Consider the following 14,048-nt stretch of genomic DNA (forward strand, 5'->3'; position numbering starts at 1 on the left):
ATCGAGTTCTCGCACTTCAGCACTGACACTGTTCGGGAATGAAGCAAATACAAAAGGACATTCTGAGGGCCCTCTGAGATTAGGCCTTGAATTGAGGCCTAGTCACAGACGCTGCATGAAAACTCGGGGACAAAGAACAGTTTTCTCCCCCCTCCCCCAGTGAACCAGAACAATCCTCTCCAGCCCCGAATATGCCCCAAACACAACTGGAAGGAGTGAGAAGGAAAAGGGAGCCAGTGATCCCCAGACCCTACCCCTTCCACCCTTCCCCCACCCTGCACCTTCCACCCTCCCCCCACCCTGCCCCTTCCACCCTCCACCCACCCTGCCCCTTCCACCCTCCCCCACCCTGCCGCTTCCACCCTCCCCCCACCCTGCCCCTTCCACCCTCCCCCCACCCTGCCCCTTCCACCCTCCCCCCATCCTGCCCCTTCCAACCCCCCCCCCCCCCACCATTAAAACAACAAATCACATTGGGATTTTCTCTGATATTTATACAAGATTCAACACAGAAACAAATGGGTGGAGCAGCGGGGAAGGACTGCAGGAAAGTGAGTGAAAAATGGACCCACATCTTTCTCCCTCGCCCTGTCTCCTTCCTGTTCACTCCCCTTCCCTCTCTCCCATTCTATCTCCCTCTCCCTCTCCTAACCTCTCCCTCCTCCTCCAACTCATTCTCTCCCCTCACTCTCTCTCAAAACCCTTCAATCTCTCTCCCTTCACTCGCTCCACCTCACACTCTCCCCCCCCCACAATGGCTCTCCCTCACCTTCACACTCTCTCCCCCTCACACACTCTCCCCCTCTCCCACCCTCACTCTCTCTATCACCCCTCAATCTGTGCCCTTCACACTCTCTCACTCCCCTCACTCTCTCACTCCCTTCAATGTGCCCTTCACTCCCCCTCACTCTCTCACTCCCCCTCACTCACTGTCCACCTACTCTCCCCACTCTCCCTCACCCCCTCCCACTCTCCCTCCCCCTTCTCTCACTCTCCCTCCCCCTCCCTCACTCTCCCTCCCCCTCCCTCACTCTTCTTCCCCCTCCCTCACCCTCCCCCCCACTCTCCCTCACCCCCTCCCACTCTCCCTCCCCCTCTCTCACTCTCCCTCCCCCTCTGTCAATCTCCCTCCCTCACTCTCCCTCCCCCTCCCTCCCCCTCCCTCCCTCGCCCTCCCCCCTCCCTCACTCTCCCTCCCCCCTCCCTCACTCTCCCTCCCCTTCCTCACTCTCCCTCCCCCCTCCCTCACTCTCCCTCCCCCTCCCTCACTCTCCCTCGCCCCTCCCTCACTCTCCCTCCCCCCTCCCTCACTCTCCCTCCCCCTCCCTCACTCTCCCTCCCCCTCCCTCACTCTCCGTCCCCCCTCCCTCACTCTCCCTCCCCCTCCCTCACTCTCCCTCCCCCTCCCTCACTCTCCCTCCCCCCTCCCTCACTCTCCCTCCCCCCTCCCTCACTCTCCCTCCCTCACTCTCCCTCCCCCCTCCCTCACTCTCTCTTCATCTACTTCCGCTCCCCTCACTCTCTGTCCGTCACTCTTTCCCCGACACTCTCTCTCCCCCTCGCTCTCTCCTCGACTATCTTTCACCGTCACTATCTTCCCTCATTCGCACTCCCCATTCACCCTCACTCGTGTGGTGATATAAACAGGGCCTAGGATTAAGGCTGATAAAATTGGATAGACGAAATTAAAGAATTGGGCATATTAAAATCAAACACAGTCAAACCTCAGGCAGGCCAATTGTACAAATACACAAATGTGTCTGGGCCTTACCATCAACCCCCCATCAAAGGTCATTACAATCTATCGAGACTTAGCAGGAGATCATGGCACCTCATTGAAATGCATCGGTCTATTGTTAGAAGCCCAGATTGGGCCAGACTTTCTGTCACCAAGAGTTCCTGTAGAAACCTTATCTGATAACACGTTATACGTCAGCAAAAACATGGAGATGGACACCTGGGGGGCGGACCCTGGTGTCCTGTCAGGCAGACATCAAGAAACCCACTGGGTATTGGAACCCCCTCCTGGAACCTCATTGGCCGGAAGCCAGAGAAGTTTCTGGAAAGGCAAGCAGGCTGGGGATAAAGGGACACACTTGGAGACACAAAGGAGTGAAGACTCGATGAGGGAGACAGCTGTGACCATTCCGGAAGACTGACCAGAGAAGGAAGGAAGGAAGAAGCGGCCATCGAGACTCACCTTCATGACGACGAACCAGAGGGACTCAGAGAATCGGACCTGCAGTTCAACCAAACCATCTTTACGGGTAGTATACTTGAATCTGCTGGGTTATCCTCTTGTTTTATGTGGGTAACTTCAGGGTTAATAGTGTTATTATTAACAAACTTGTTGAACCTTTACTTGTGTTTGTCCTTTGTCCATCTGGCAAATAAGGACACCGGGGTAAAACCATAGAGGAAGCAAACTGGTCAAAAGTATCTAAGAATTAACAGGTACAACAATGGCACCCCAGATGGGACTTCGATAAGAAGTGATGCGTTGCTCCGAGGTCGAACCTTCAACCCGGTATTCTCCAACACTCCGTCTGAGCCTGAATTAAGAGGGCAGATGCCCCACGTGACGGCCAGTCTTAAGTGAGTCAAGGACTAATACAGATTCAACCAGCAAATTGGGCCATAAACCCGGTGTCTGTAACACAAGGTGGACAAACTGTGTAGTTAGAACTGGAACAGTCTGGGGAATTTGGGTAAATTCTATGGGAGGGAATTTAGTGAAAACCGGACCCCTACCCCGAGCCCTTACCTATACTCAAGTGACGAATCCCAAAAGGAAATAATCATGGCCAGTCATGCTGCATGGGAGGACCTCTGGGATTGGGGTTCAAATGTCCAAATCCACCCATGGGTCCGCATTCTGTCACAACTGGCCGTAATAGGAATCCTACTTATGATAGTGTACCAAACCATCCTCACATTTAAGTGTGCCCGATGGAAGACCGCGCACATACAACAATTGGAAGCGGAGGTAAACACACGAGAGGAAAGGAACCAAATCAATATGATACACATGAGCCAATTGCAGGCTCAATGTGATAAAGCCTACCTAAAGGCACAGCGCGCTGTCCGTGAGAGAGAGGCTGCGCTCCAACAGGTAGAGGAAGTTAAACGTAAATGCAGCGACCTACAGGCTGCAATAAAAGTTTTGCACCAAGCAGGAAAAGTAAATACAGCCCGCACAACAGACCACTCCAAATGCCTGCATGAGATGGAAGATTTCAAAGCACAACTAGCCATAAAAAGGGGTCTAATGTGTGCATACACCATGGAAACAGGGGATAGTGACCCAGGGGTATAGTGGGGGGATTTTGAAGAGAATGCCTGCCATCATGCAACAGCTAGCGTCACTGGAGACCCCCACCTTCCTTCCCGGTAGTGGAACCAATGGCACCACCTAATCCAGCCCCCATCTGGGGAAACTCAGTCTCAGCTCCGAGTCCTTTTACCACCCCAACAAGCCACAATAACCCACACTCTGTACCCGAGTGCACCGCTGTAACTACATAGTCGGCTGGAACCCTCTCACGATACCTCCAGAACACACACCCATACAACTACTGCTGAACGGCCGAAGTAAAGATGGGACGGTTAGTCAAAACCGTATTGCACGGTGGACACTCATGTTACAGGGTCGAGACATTGCGGTCAAACACACCCGGGTTCCCACATTCCTGGCAGACAACCTAACCTATGGTGGGGAGCCCCATGAATGCCAGGTTCCGGCAATAAAAGACCGCAAGGGGCCATTATTGCCAAACAAAAGGGGGGAGGAGCCAGGGGAATCAGCCAAACCCAGGGTCAGTACAGTTTTAAAAAATTTGTAGATGGGTCATCCATGGTGGAAGAGGGAAACAGGAGGACAGGATCTGGGAAATACGTGGAAGATCAAGAAGACAAGCCCCTGAGGGAGATAGCCTTAAAACGTCCAGCACACATGAGTGCACAAGCTGCAGAGCTGGCAGCGATAGCATACGTAGTCAGCCATCCTGAGCTGTTCCCCACACCCGCACACATACACTCCGATAGTATGTATGTCTGCAACAGTTTAACAGAATTCATGCCTCTATTGGAAGCAAGGGGATTCATATCAGCAGATGGGAAACCTCTACCATCAGCCCCACTGTTAAGATTTATTTTCCAGGCTGCCCAAGACCGGGAGTATGGTATAATTAAAGTAAAGGCCCACCACCGCACCTCCCCACTTGGGAACATAAGGGCGGATGAATTAGCAAAACAGGGTGCTGGAGAGGGGGAACTTTGGCAACCAATAGTTACAGAGCGAATTGAAGCTGCGACTGTTAGCCGGACCAAGGTTGAAGACCTAAAACAAGCCCAGAGCAGTGACCAGGACCTGAAACAAATTCAGGAAGGGGCAAACCCCGCCTCCTTTGAAAAATGGCGAGACGCAATATTGGTACAGGATGGGCTTGTCCTTAAGGACGGCCTTTATGTGGTCCCAACCAGGGACCGTAACCAAATCATTTTCCAAACCCACCATGTCCAGGGCCATCAAGGGGCAGGAACCACAAGTGAGCGAATCAAAGGATTGTGTTGGTGGCCAAACCTAGAACAGGATGTGCGGTATTACGGTGATAATTGTATCATCTGTGCACAGAACAATCCTGATAAATATGCCCACAAAGAGGAACTGAGGCATACTCGCCCTGTAGAAGGTCCCTGCACAAATCTCCAGATTGACTATATTGGTCCCCTACTGCCCGGAGTGGGAGGTTACAAATACATCCTGGTCATCGTAGACACTTTTAGTAAATGGGTGGAAGCTTTTCCAACCCGCACTAACACAACCAAGGTCACGACTGACATCCCAGTGCAGCACATATTCACTAGGTGGGGTCTTCCCCGCAGCATCGACTCGGACCAGGGCACGCACTTCAGTGCCCAGGTAATGCAACGCGTAATGGGATTGTTGGGGATAAAGCAACAATTCCACATTGCTTTCCACCCCCAATCTAGCGGTGTAGTAGAGAGGATGAACCGTACCCTCAAAGATATGATCCGTAAGACCATTCAGCAGAACAACCACTCCTGGAACAAAGTCCTTCCCTTCATATTAATAATAGTGCGCAATTCCGTATCTAGTTCCACCGGATTCTCCCCCCATGTCCTGATGACTGGGCGACCTATGTCCATCTTGCAAATAAGGACACCGGGGTAAAACCTTAGAGTAAGCAAACTGGTCAAATGTATCTGAGATTTAACAGGTACAATCCTTTTCTTCACCGATTCCCGCCTCACTCTCTCTCATCTCATGCTCTTTCGCCGGCACACTCTCCCATCTCTTGCTCTCTCCCCTCACTCTTTCTCCATTCACTCTCATCCCCCTCAGTCTCCCTTCACTCTCTGTCTCCCTCATTCTCTCTTCATCCACTCTCACCCTCCCACCCTCTCCCCTCACTCACCCTTCACCCTCCCTAACCTCACTCTCTCCCCTCACACTATCACCCGTTCAATCTCACCCCCTCATTCAATCCCCCCTCACTCTCTCCCCTTCACTATTCCACTCACTCTATCCCCCCCCCCACTATTTCCCCTTCACTCTCCCCCTCACTCTCTCTCCCCTCAACCTCTCTTCCTCCCACTCTCCCTCCCAAAGCTCTCCCCCTCACTCTTCCACTCACCCTCTCTCTTCCTCAGTACCTCCCCCTCATGCCCTCGCACACTCCCCCCTCACTGTCTCCTTCCCACTTAATTCCCCCTCGCCCTCTTTACCCCTTACTCCCTCCCCTTCATTCTCAACCCTCAATTCCTTCCCCTTCACTCTCTCCCCCTCAATTCCTTCCCCTTCGCTCTCTCCCCCTCAGTCTCTGCCCTCACACTCTCCCCTTTACTTTCCCTCCCTTAGCCTCTCTCCCCCACACTCTCTCCCCTCACACATTCCCCTCATTCTGTCCCCTCACTTTCTCCTCCTCAATCCCTTACTCTTCACTCTCTCCCCCTCAGTCTCTGCCCTCACACTCTCCCGCCTCACACTCTTTACTTTCCATCCCTTAGTTTCTCTTCCCCTCACTTTCCCCCTCATTCTCTTCCCCCTCACTGTCTTCCCCCAGTCTCTCCCCTCACACTATCCCGCCTCAGACACTCCCCTTTACTCTCTGTCCCATCAGCCTCTCTCCCCTTATTCTATCTCCCTGTCTCTCGCTTCCCCTCACTTTCTCCTTCTCAATCTCTCTCTCCTCCTCTCTCATTTCTCCTCACCTTCTCTCACTTCCCATCACCCACACCTCCTCAATCTATCTCCCCTCACTCTGTCTCCACTCACTCGCCCTCCGCTCTCCCCACTTGCTCTGTCCATCACTCTCTCCCCTCCCTATCTCTCCCTCACTCTCTCTCCACTCGCACTTCACCTACTCTCCCCCACTACCTCTCTCCTCACTCTATCTACCCTCACATCCTCCCCCTCACAATCACTCCCCTCACCCTCTCTACCCCCTCACAATCACTCCCCTCACCCTCTCTACCCCTCACAATATCTCCATCTCACTATTCCCCTGAATATCTTTCCCCCCTCTCTCTCCCCTACACCCTCCCACTCTCCATCTTCCCCTCACCCTCTCACCCCTCAATCGACCTCTCATTCTCTTCTCCCTCGTCCCCTCACTCCCTCCCCCACTTTCTTCCCCCTCAATTATCCCTCACTCCCGCCCCTTGACTCTCCCCTCACTATCTCCACTCAACCTCTCTCCACCTTACTTTCTTCCGCTCACTCACCCCCCCTCACTCTCTTCCCTTGAGTCTCCTCTCACTCACACTTCACCCTTTCTCCACCTCACTCCTTCCCCCTCACTCTCTCATCCCTCACTTTAGAACCATAGAAAATTACAGCTCAGAAACAGGCCTTTTGGCCCTTCTTGTCTGTGCCGAACCATTTTTGCCTAGTCCCACTGACCTGCACTTGGACCATATCCCTCCACACGCCTCTCATCCATGAACCCGTCCAAGTTTTTCTTAAATGTTAAAAGATGCATTTACCACTTTATCCGGCAGCTCATTCCACACTCCCACCACTCTCTGCGTGAAGAAGCCCCCCCTAATATTTCCTTTAAACTTTTCTCCTTTCACCCTGAGCCCATGCCCTCTTGTTCTTTCTCCCCAACCTCAGCGGAAAAAGCCTGCTTGCATTCACTCTATCTATACCCATCAAAATCATATACACCTCGATCAAATCTCCCCTCAATCTTGTACGCTCCAGGGAATAAAGTCCCAACCTATTCAACCTCTCTCTGTAACTCAACTTCTCAAGTCCCGGCAACATCCTTGTACACCTTCTCTGCACTCTTTCAACCTTATTTACATCCGTCCTGTAATTAAGTGACCAAAACTGTACACAATACTCCAAATTCGGCCTCACCAATGCCTTATATAACCTTACCATAACACTCTAACTTTTATACTGGATACTCCGATTTATAAAGGCCAATGTACCAAAGGCACTCTTTACGACCCTATCCACCTGTGACGTCACTTTTAGGGAATTCTGTACCTGTATTCCCAGATTCCTCTGTTCAACTGCACTCTTGAGAGTCCTACCATTTACCCTATACGTTCTTCTTTGTTTTGTCCTTCCAAAGTGCAATATCTCACACTTGTCTGCGTTAAATTCCATTTGCCATTTTTCAGCCCATTTTTCTAGTTGGTCCAAATGCCTCTGCAAGCTCTGAAAACCTTCCTCACTGTCCACTACACCTCCAATCTTTGTATCATCAGCAAACTTGCTGATCCAATTTACCACATTATCATCCAGATCATTGATATAGATGACAAACAACAATGGACCCAACACCGATCCCTGCGGCACACCACTAGTCACAGGCCTCCACTCAGAGAAGCAATCCTCCACAACCACTCTCCGGCTTCTTCCATTGAGCCAGTGTCTAATCCAATGTACTACCTCCCCATGTATACCTAGCGACTGAACCTTCCTAACTAACCTCCCATGAGGGACCTTGTCAAAGGCCTTGCTGAAATCCAGGAGGACAACATCCACCGCCTTCCCTTCATCCACTTTCCTGGTAACCTCCTCGAAAAACTCTAATAGATTGGTCAAACATGACCTTCCACGCACAAAGCCATGTTGACTCTCCCTAATAAGTCCCTGTCTATCCAAATATTTGTAGATCCTTTCCCTTATCACACCTTCCAATAACTTGCCCACCACCGACGTCAAACTTACTGGCCTATAATTTTCCGGATTTCTTTTGGAACCTTTGTTAAACAACGGAACAACATGAGCCACCCTCCAATCATCCGGTACCTCCCCCGTGAATACTGACATTTTAAATATGTCTGCCTCTTGCCCCTCACTCCCTCCCTCCTCCTCATTCTCTCCCCCTTCATTCTCTTCCCCCTCATTCTCTGCCCTCGCACTCTCCTGCCTCTCCTTCCCCTTTACTTTCCCTCCCTTAGTCTCTCCCCCCTCAGACTTTTCCATCATGGTATCCCGCCTCCGACACTCCTTTACCTTCCCTCCCCCCAGTCTCTCTCTTGCTCGCGCTTCCTCCCCTCACTCTTTTCCCGTCACTCTCTCTCACTTCCCCTCACTCTCTCTTCTTCAATCTATCTCCCCGTCACTCTGTCTCCCATCTCTTTTTTCCCTCACTCGCCCTCTGCTCTCCACATGCAGGAACACACTCCCTTACTCTCAGCCTGCTCCTGTCGAACAATGAGGCTGAAACCTCCAAGCTAAGCACTTTTTAAACCTTCCCAGGCTTTTCCTGGGCCTACTTCCTGTTTTGCAAAAAAACCCTCCGATTTTTAACACAAATTTAACTGAAAAATAAATAAATAAATCACATGCAGGAACAAACTCCCTTACTCTCAGCCTGCACCTATGGAACAATGAGGACTTCAATGCCAGGAGCATCCGGAATAAGGTGGGCGAGCTTGCAGCATGGGTTGGTACCTGGGATTTCGCTGTTGTGGCCATCTCGGAGACATGGATAGAGCAGGGACAGGAATGGTTGTTGCAGGTTACGGGGTTTAGATATTTCAGTCAGTGCAGGGAAGGTGGTAAAAGAGGGGGAGGGGTGGCATTGTTAGTCAAGGACAGTATTACGGTGGCAGAAAGGACGTTTGATGAGGACTCGTCTACTGAGGTAGTTTGGGCTGAGGTGAGAAACAGGAAAGGAGAGGTCAGCCTGTTGGGAGTTTTTTATAGACCTCCGAAAAGTTCCAGAGATGTCGAGGAAAAGATTGCAAAGATGATTCTGGATAGGAGCGAAAGTAACAGGGTAGTTGTACTGGGGGACTTTAACTTTACAAATATTGACTGGAAAAGCGATCGTTCGAGTCCTTTAGAGGGGTCGGTTTTTGTCCAGTGTGTGCAGGAAGGCTTCCTGACGCAGTATGTAGATAGACCGACATGAGGCAAGGCCACATTGGATTTGGTACTGGGTAATGAACCAGGCCAGGTGTTAGATTTGGAGGTAGGTGAGCACTTTGGTGACAGTGGCCACAATTCGATTACGTTTACTTTAGCAATGGAAAAGGATAGGTATATACCAAAGGACAAGAGTTATAGCTGGTGGAAAGGAAATCATGATGCAATTAGGCGAGATTTAGGTGGCATAGGTTGGGGAAGGAAACTGCAGGGGATGGGCACAATTGTAATGTGGAACTTGTTCAAGGAACACCTACTACACGTCCTTGATAAATATGTACCTGTCAGGCAGGGAGGAAGCAGACGTGTGAGGGAACCGTGGTTTACTAAGGAGGTTGAATCTCTTGTGAAGAGGAAGAAGGAGACTTATGTTAAGATGAGACATGAAGGCTCAGTTAGGGCGCTTGCGAGTTACAAGTTAGCCAGCGAGGACCTAAGGAAAGAGTTAAGATGAGCCAGGAGGGGACATGAGAAGTCTTTGGCGGGTAGGATCAAGGAAAACCTTAAAGATTTATATAGGTATGTCAGGAGTAAAAGAATGACTAGGGTAAGATTCGGGCCAGTCAAGGACAGGAGTGGGTAGTTGTGCGTGGAGTCTGAAGAGATAGGAGAGGCACTAAATGAATATGTTTCGTCGGTATTCACACTGGAGAGGGACAGTGTTGTTGAGGGGAATACGGGGATGCAGGCTGTTGGACTGGATGGGATTGATGTTCATAAGGAGGTGTCAGCAATTCTTGAAAGGGTAAAAATAGATAAGTCCCTGTGCCGGATGGGATTTATCCTAGGATTCTCTGGGAGGCTAGAGAGGAGATTGCAGAGCCTTTGACTTTGATCTTTGTGCCGTCATTGTCTCGAGGAACAATGCCAGAAGACTGGAGGATAGCAAATGTTGTCCCCTTGTTCAAGAAGGGGAGTAGGGACAACCCTGGTAATTATAGACCGGTGAGCCTTACTTCTGTTGTGGGCAAAGTATTGGAAAGGATTATAAGAGATAGGATTTATAATCACCTGGAAAGGAATAATTTGATTAGGGATAGTCTGCACGGTTTTGTGAAGGGTAGGTCGTGCCTCACAAACCTTATTGAGTTCTTTGAGAAGGTGACCAAAGAGGTGGAGGAGGGTAAAGCGGTTGATGTGGTGGATATGGATTTCAGCAAAGCGTTTGATAAGGTACCCCATGGTAAGCTTTTGCAGAAAATACGGACACATGGGATTGAGGGTGATTTAGTGGTTTGGATCAGGAATTGGCTCGCTGTAAGAAAACAAAGGGTGGTGGTTGATGGGAAATATTCATCCTGGAGTTCAGTTACTAGTGGTGTACCGCAAGGCTGTGTTTTGGGGCCACTGCTGTTTGCCATTTTTATTAATGACTTGGATGAGGGCGTGGAAGGATGGATTAGTAAATTTGCGGATGACACACTAAAGTCAGTGGAGTTGTAGACAGTGCGGAGGGAAGTGGCAGGTTACAGAGGGACATAGATAAGCTGCAGAGCTGGTCTGAGAGGTGGCGAATGGAGTTTAATGCGGAAACGTGTGAGGTGATTCACTTTGGAAGGAGTAACAGGAATACAGAGTACTGGGCTAATGGTAAGATACTTGGTAGTGTGGATGAACAGAGGGATCTGGGTGTCCATGTGCATAGATCCCTGAAACTTGGCACCCAAGTTGATAGGGTTGTTAAGGCGTACGGTGTGTTAGCTTTTATTGGTAGAGGGATTGAGTTTCGGAGCCAGGAGTTCATGCTGCAACTGTGCAAAACTCTGGTGCGGCCGCACAGTTCTGGTCGCCGCATTATAGGAAAGATGTGGAAGTGTTGGAAAGGGTGCAGAGGAGATTTACCAGGATGTTGCCTGGTATGGTGGGAAAATCGTATGAGGAAAGGCTGAGGGGCTTGAGGTTGTTTTCGTTAGAGAGAAGAAGGTTAAGAGGTGACTTAACAGAGGCATACAAGATGATCAGAGGATTAGATAGGGTGGATAGTGAGAGCCTTTTTCCACGGATGGTGTTGGCTAGCACGAGGGGACATAGCTTTAAATTGAGGGGTGAGAGATATAGGACAGATGTTAGAGGTAGGTTCTTTACTCAGAGAGTAGTAAGGGCGTGAAATGCCCTGCCTGCAGCAGTGGTGGACTCGTCAATGTTGAGAGCTTTCAAGTGGTTATTGGATAAACATATGGATGATATTGGAATAGTGTAGATTAGAGGGGCATTAGATTGGTACCACTGGTCGGCGCAACATCGAGGGCCGAAGGGCCTGTACTGCGCTGTAATGTTCTATGATGTCGGTTTCAGAGGAAATGTTATCACTGTTGTCCAACTTAAATCATTTGGTTATGGGGTGCTGAGAATTCATTAACCGCTGTAATGCATGGGTTTGTGATGTGTGCTTCTGTGGGTGTATGGCTGCGTGTTGTGTGTATTTAAGAGAGATTCTGTGTTTCGCTCTGTAAGTCTCTCTGTGTGTCAGTACGTGGGTAAGAGTATGGAAGTGTCTGGGTTGTGTGTGTTTGTGAGAGTGTGTATCTGTGCCCGTGAGCATGTGTGTGAGTTTGTCAGTGTGTGAATGAGTCTGGGGGTGTCAGTTTGTGTCTGTGTGTATCTGTGTGTGTGTCTGGAGGGATGTGTGTAGGATGCACAGATGTGTGTGTGTGTGGATGATTGTGTGTCTGTATGTCTGTTTCCATGATTGTGGGTCTCTGTGTGTTGCTCTGTGTGTCTCTCTGTGTGAGCGTGTGTGTGAGATTGTGCTTGTGATTGTGTGTTTTTATGTGGGAATGTCAGTACCTCTGTGTGATTGAGATTATAAATCAGAAACGCATTCCACCTTTGGATTGGAATCACTTTAATCAATCTGTGCATTCGGGATTTTAACAGTTCCACAAATAATTGCAGTAACATTTACCGTGTGTGTGTGTTGTGGGTTAAGGAATGGACACCCTGCTTCACCAGAGTCAACACTGAAACTGTCCCAGCTAAATATGTGGGAACTTTTGTTGAGGTTGATAATTGGCAGGGTAAACGGGGGGCGAGAGTGGAATGAGAGCATTTGGATTCCAATGGAGCTGCTCTCTGTATCACCGAAACCTGTGGAATTGTAAAGCAAGAGCTGCAAAAGGGGAATAGTTTGTTTGGAAATTATTTTCTGATCGAACACGGACAAAATGTGATGAAAGGTTGTAATTGTGTCTCAAAATGTTTGTATTTCCAATTTTCAAAGAACCAGTCTGTGAGATTGAGACAATTATCTTGGAAACATTAAAAGAACCGTTAGCAAGATCCCCTGTGGAAGATTAAACACTGACAATGTCTGACACAGGAATTACAGAGTGCAGCAGAGTTTACCCACCCCCATTCTGAATGGGATTAGTGTCTGATAACTGCACCAAATGTACACATTACAGTCTGAGATCATCCCCAACTACAATCTCCAGACAATATCTCCCATAGGGAATGAGGGAACAGAGTTCATGTACAGTGTCTGGTGATAAAAGGGTGAATTCACCAGCCAGGGTTCCTGCTGCAAACTCCAATCCCTCTCAATATTGTTCAATATTCACACTGCAGTAACCGGTTCCCAGGTGCAGACATGGGACATACTGAACTTGTCTGAGGCTCACAGACAGCAGCGCCTGCAGTAGCTGTGAGCCACCAGCAGATGGTGGCATTGTGTCACTTTAATCACCAGATAGTGAAAGAGGTTTTGAGGAGAGGCTGGTGGAGTCTTTAATTCATTCACAGACAGAGAGGAAACTGTGACAAGATTGACCAATCTGCCCTCTGCTGGGTACTGTCAGAATCACACACACTGTTCTCTCTCTGGAGAATTATCTCTGCTGCTCCCTTTTGAAAGGAGGTTGAAGACTCTGTTGCTGAGAACACTGACAACACATTGCTGCTTAAACAATGGTTTGCAGCAATCTTTCCTTCAATGTGGAGACTAAAACTACAACAGTTTTCCAGCTGGGAAACCAGGTAAGCAGGGAAATCACTGCCAGGCTGGAGGGGCTGATGGAATAGGGAGGGAGAGGGGCAGGAATGAAGGGTTTGGAAGGAGCTGTCGAAGATCTTCACAATTCAGGATTTCACTGTAACCGGTGGAGCAGCAATGTTTATAGATTGAAATGTTCACAGTAGCACTTTCAGTCCCGGTCTGGATCCCTCCAGCGGCTCCAGCTGGCTCTCTCCACGACTGATCCAATTTTTCTGCAGCCTGAAACAGAATAAAGATGAAACAGGAAATAAACAGATTGAACAACAGAGTAAATAACAGGAGACTGGAGTTAATGGGACAAATCTTCTGCTCTCTGGATCGCCAGAGACCAGACACACATCCGAAGATGAGCATCGGGACCCTGTGGATGTCCTGACACACTGATCAACCTGGGAATTGTCCCAGAGGTATTAACTACTATTGGGGAACTCCCCTGCTGCAGTTAGAGTCAGATACTTGGGACAGATCCACAAAATCTACCTGGATAGTTACTCAGGTAATGTTAGACAGCTCACCACCTGGGCTAATACCTGAATAGCACAACCGAGTCCCCCAATCACTTCCTACTGATCCCCATCCGACACCTCCCACAATCTGACTAGACCCACTCATAGAGTCACAGAGGTTTACAGCATGGAA

At 49.5% G+C, this 14,048-nt stretch overlaps 1 pseudogene; it reads right to left on the reverse strand.

Moving 5' to 3' along the window:
- Nucleotides 1–13,543: 13,543 nt before the first annotated feature.
- The window catches only part of LOC144487076 (uncharacterized), a 39,077-nt pseudogene continuing 38,572 nt past the window's right edge, over nt 13,544–14,048 (reverse strand).

The sequence above is a fragment of the Mustelus asterias genome, unplaced genomic scaffold (genome assembly GCF_964213995.1).
Source record: "Mustelus asterias unplaced genomic scaffold, sMusAst1.hap1.1 HAP1_SCAFFOLD_583, whole genome shotgun sequence".
Classification (NCBI taxonomy): Eukaryota; Metazoa; Chordata; class Chondrichthyes; order Carcharhiniformes; family Triakidae; genus Mustelus; species Mustelus asterias.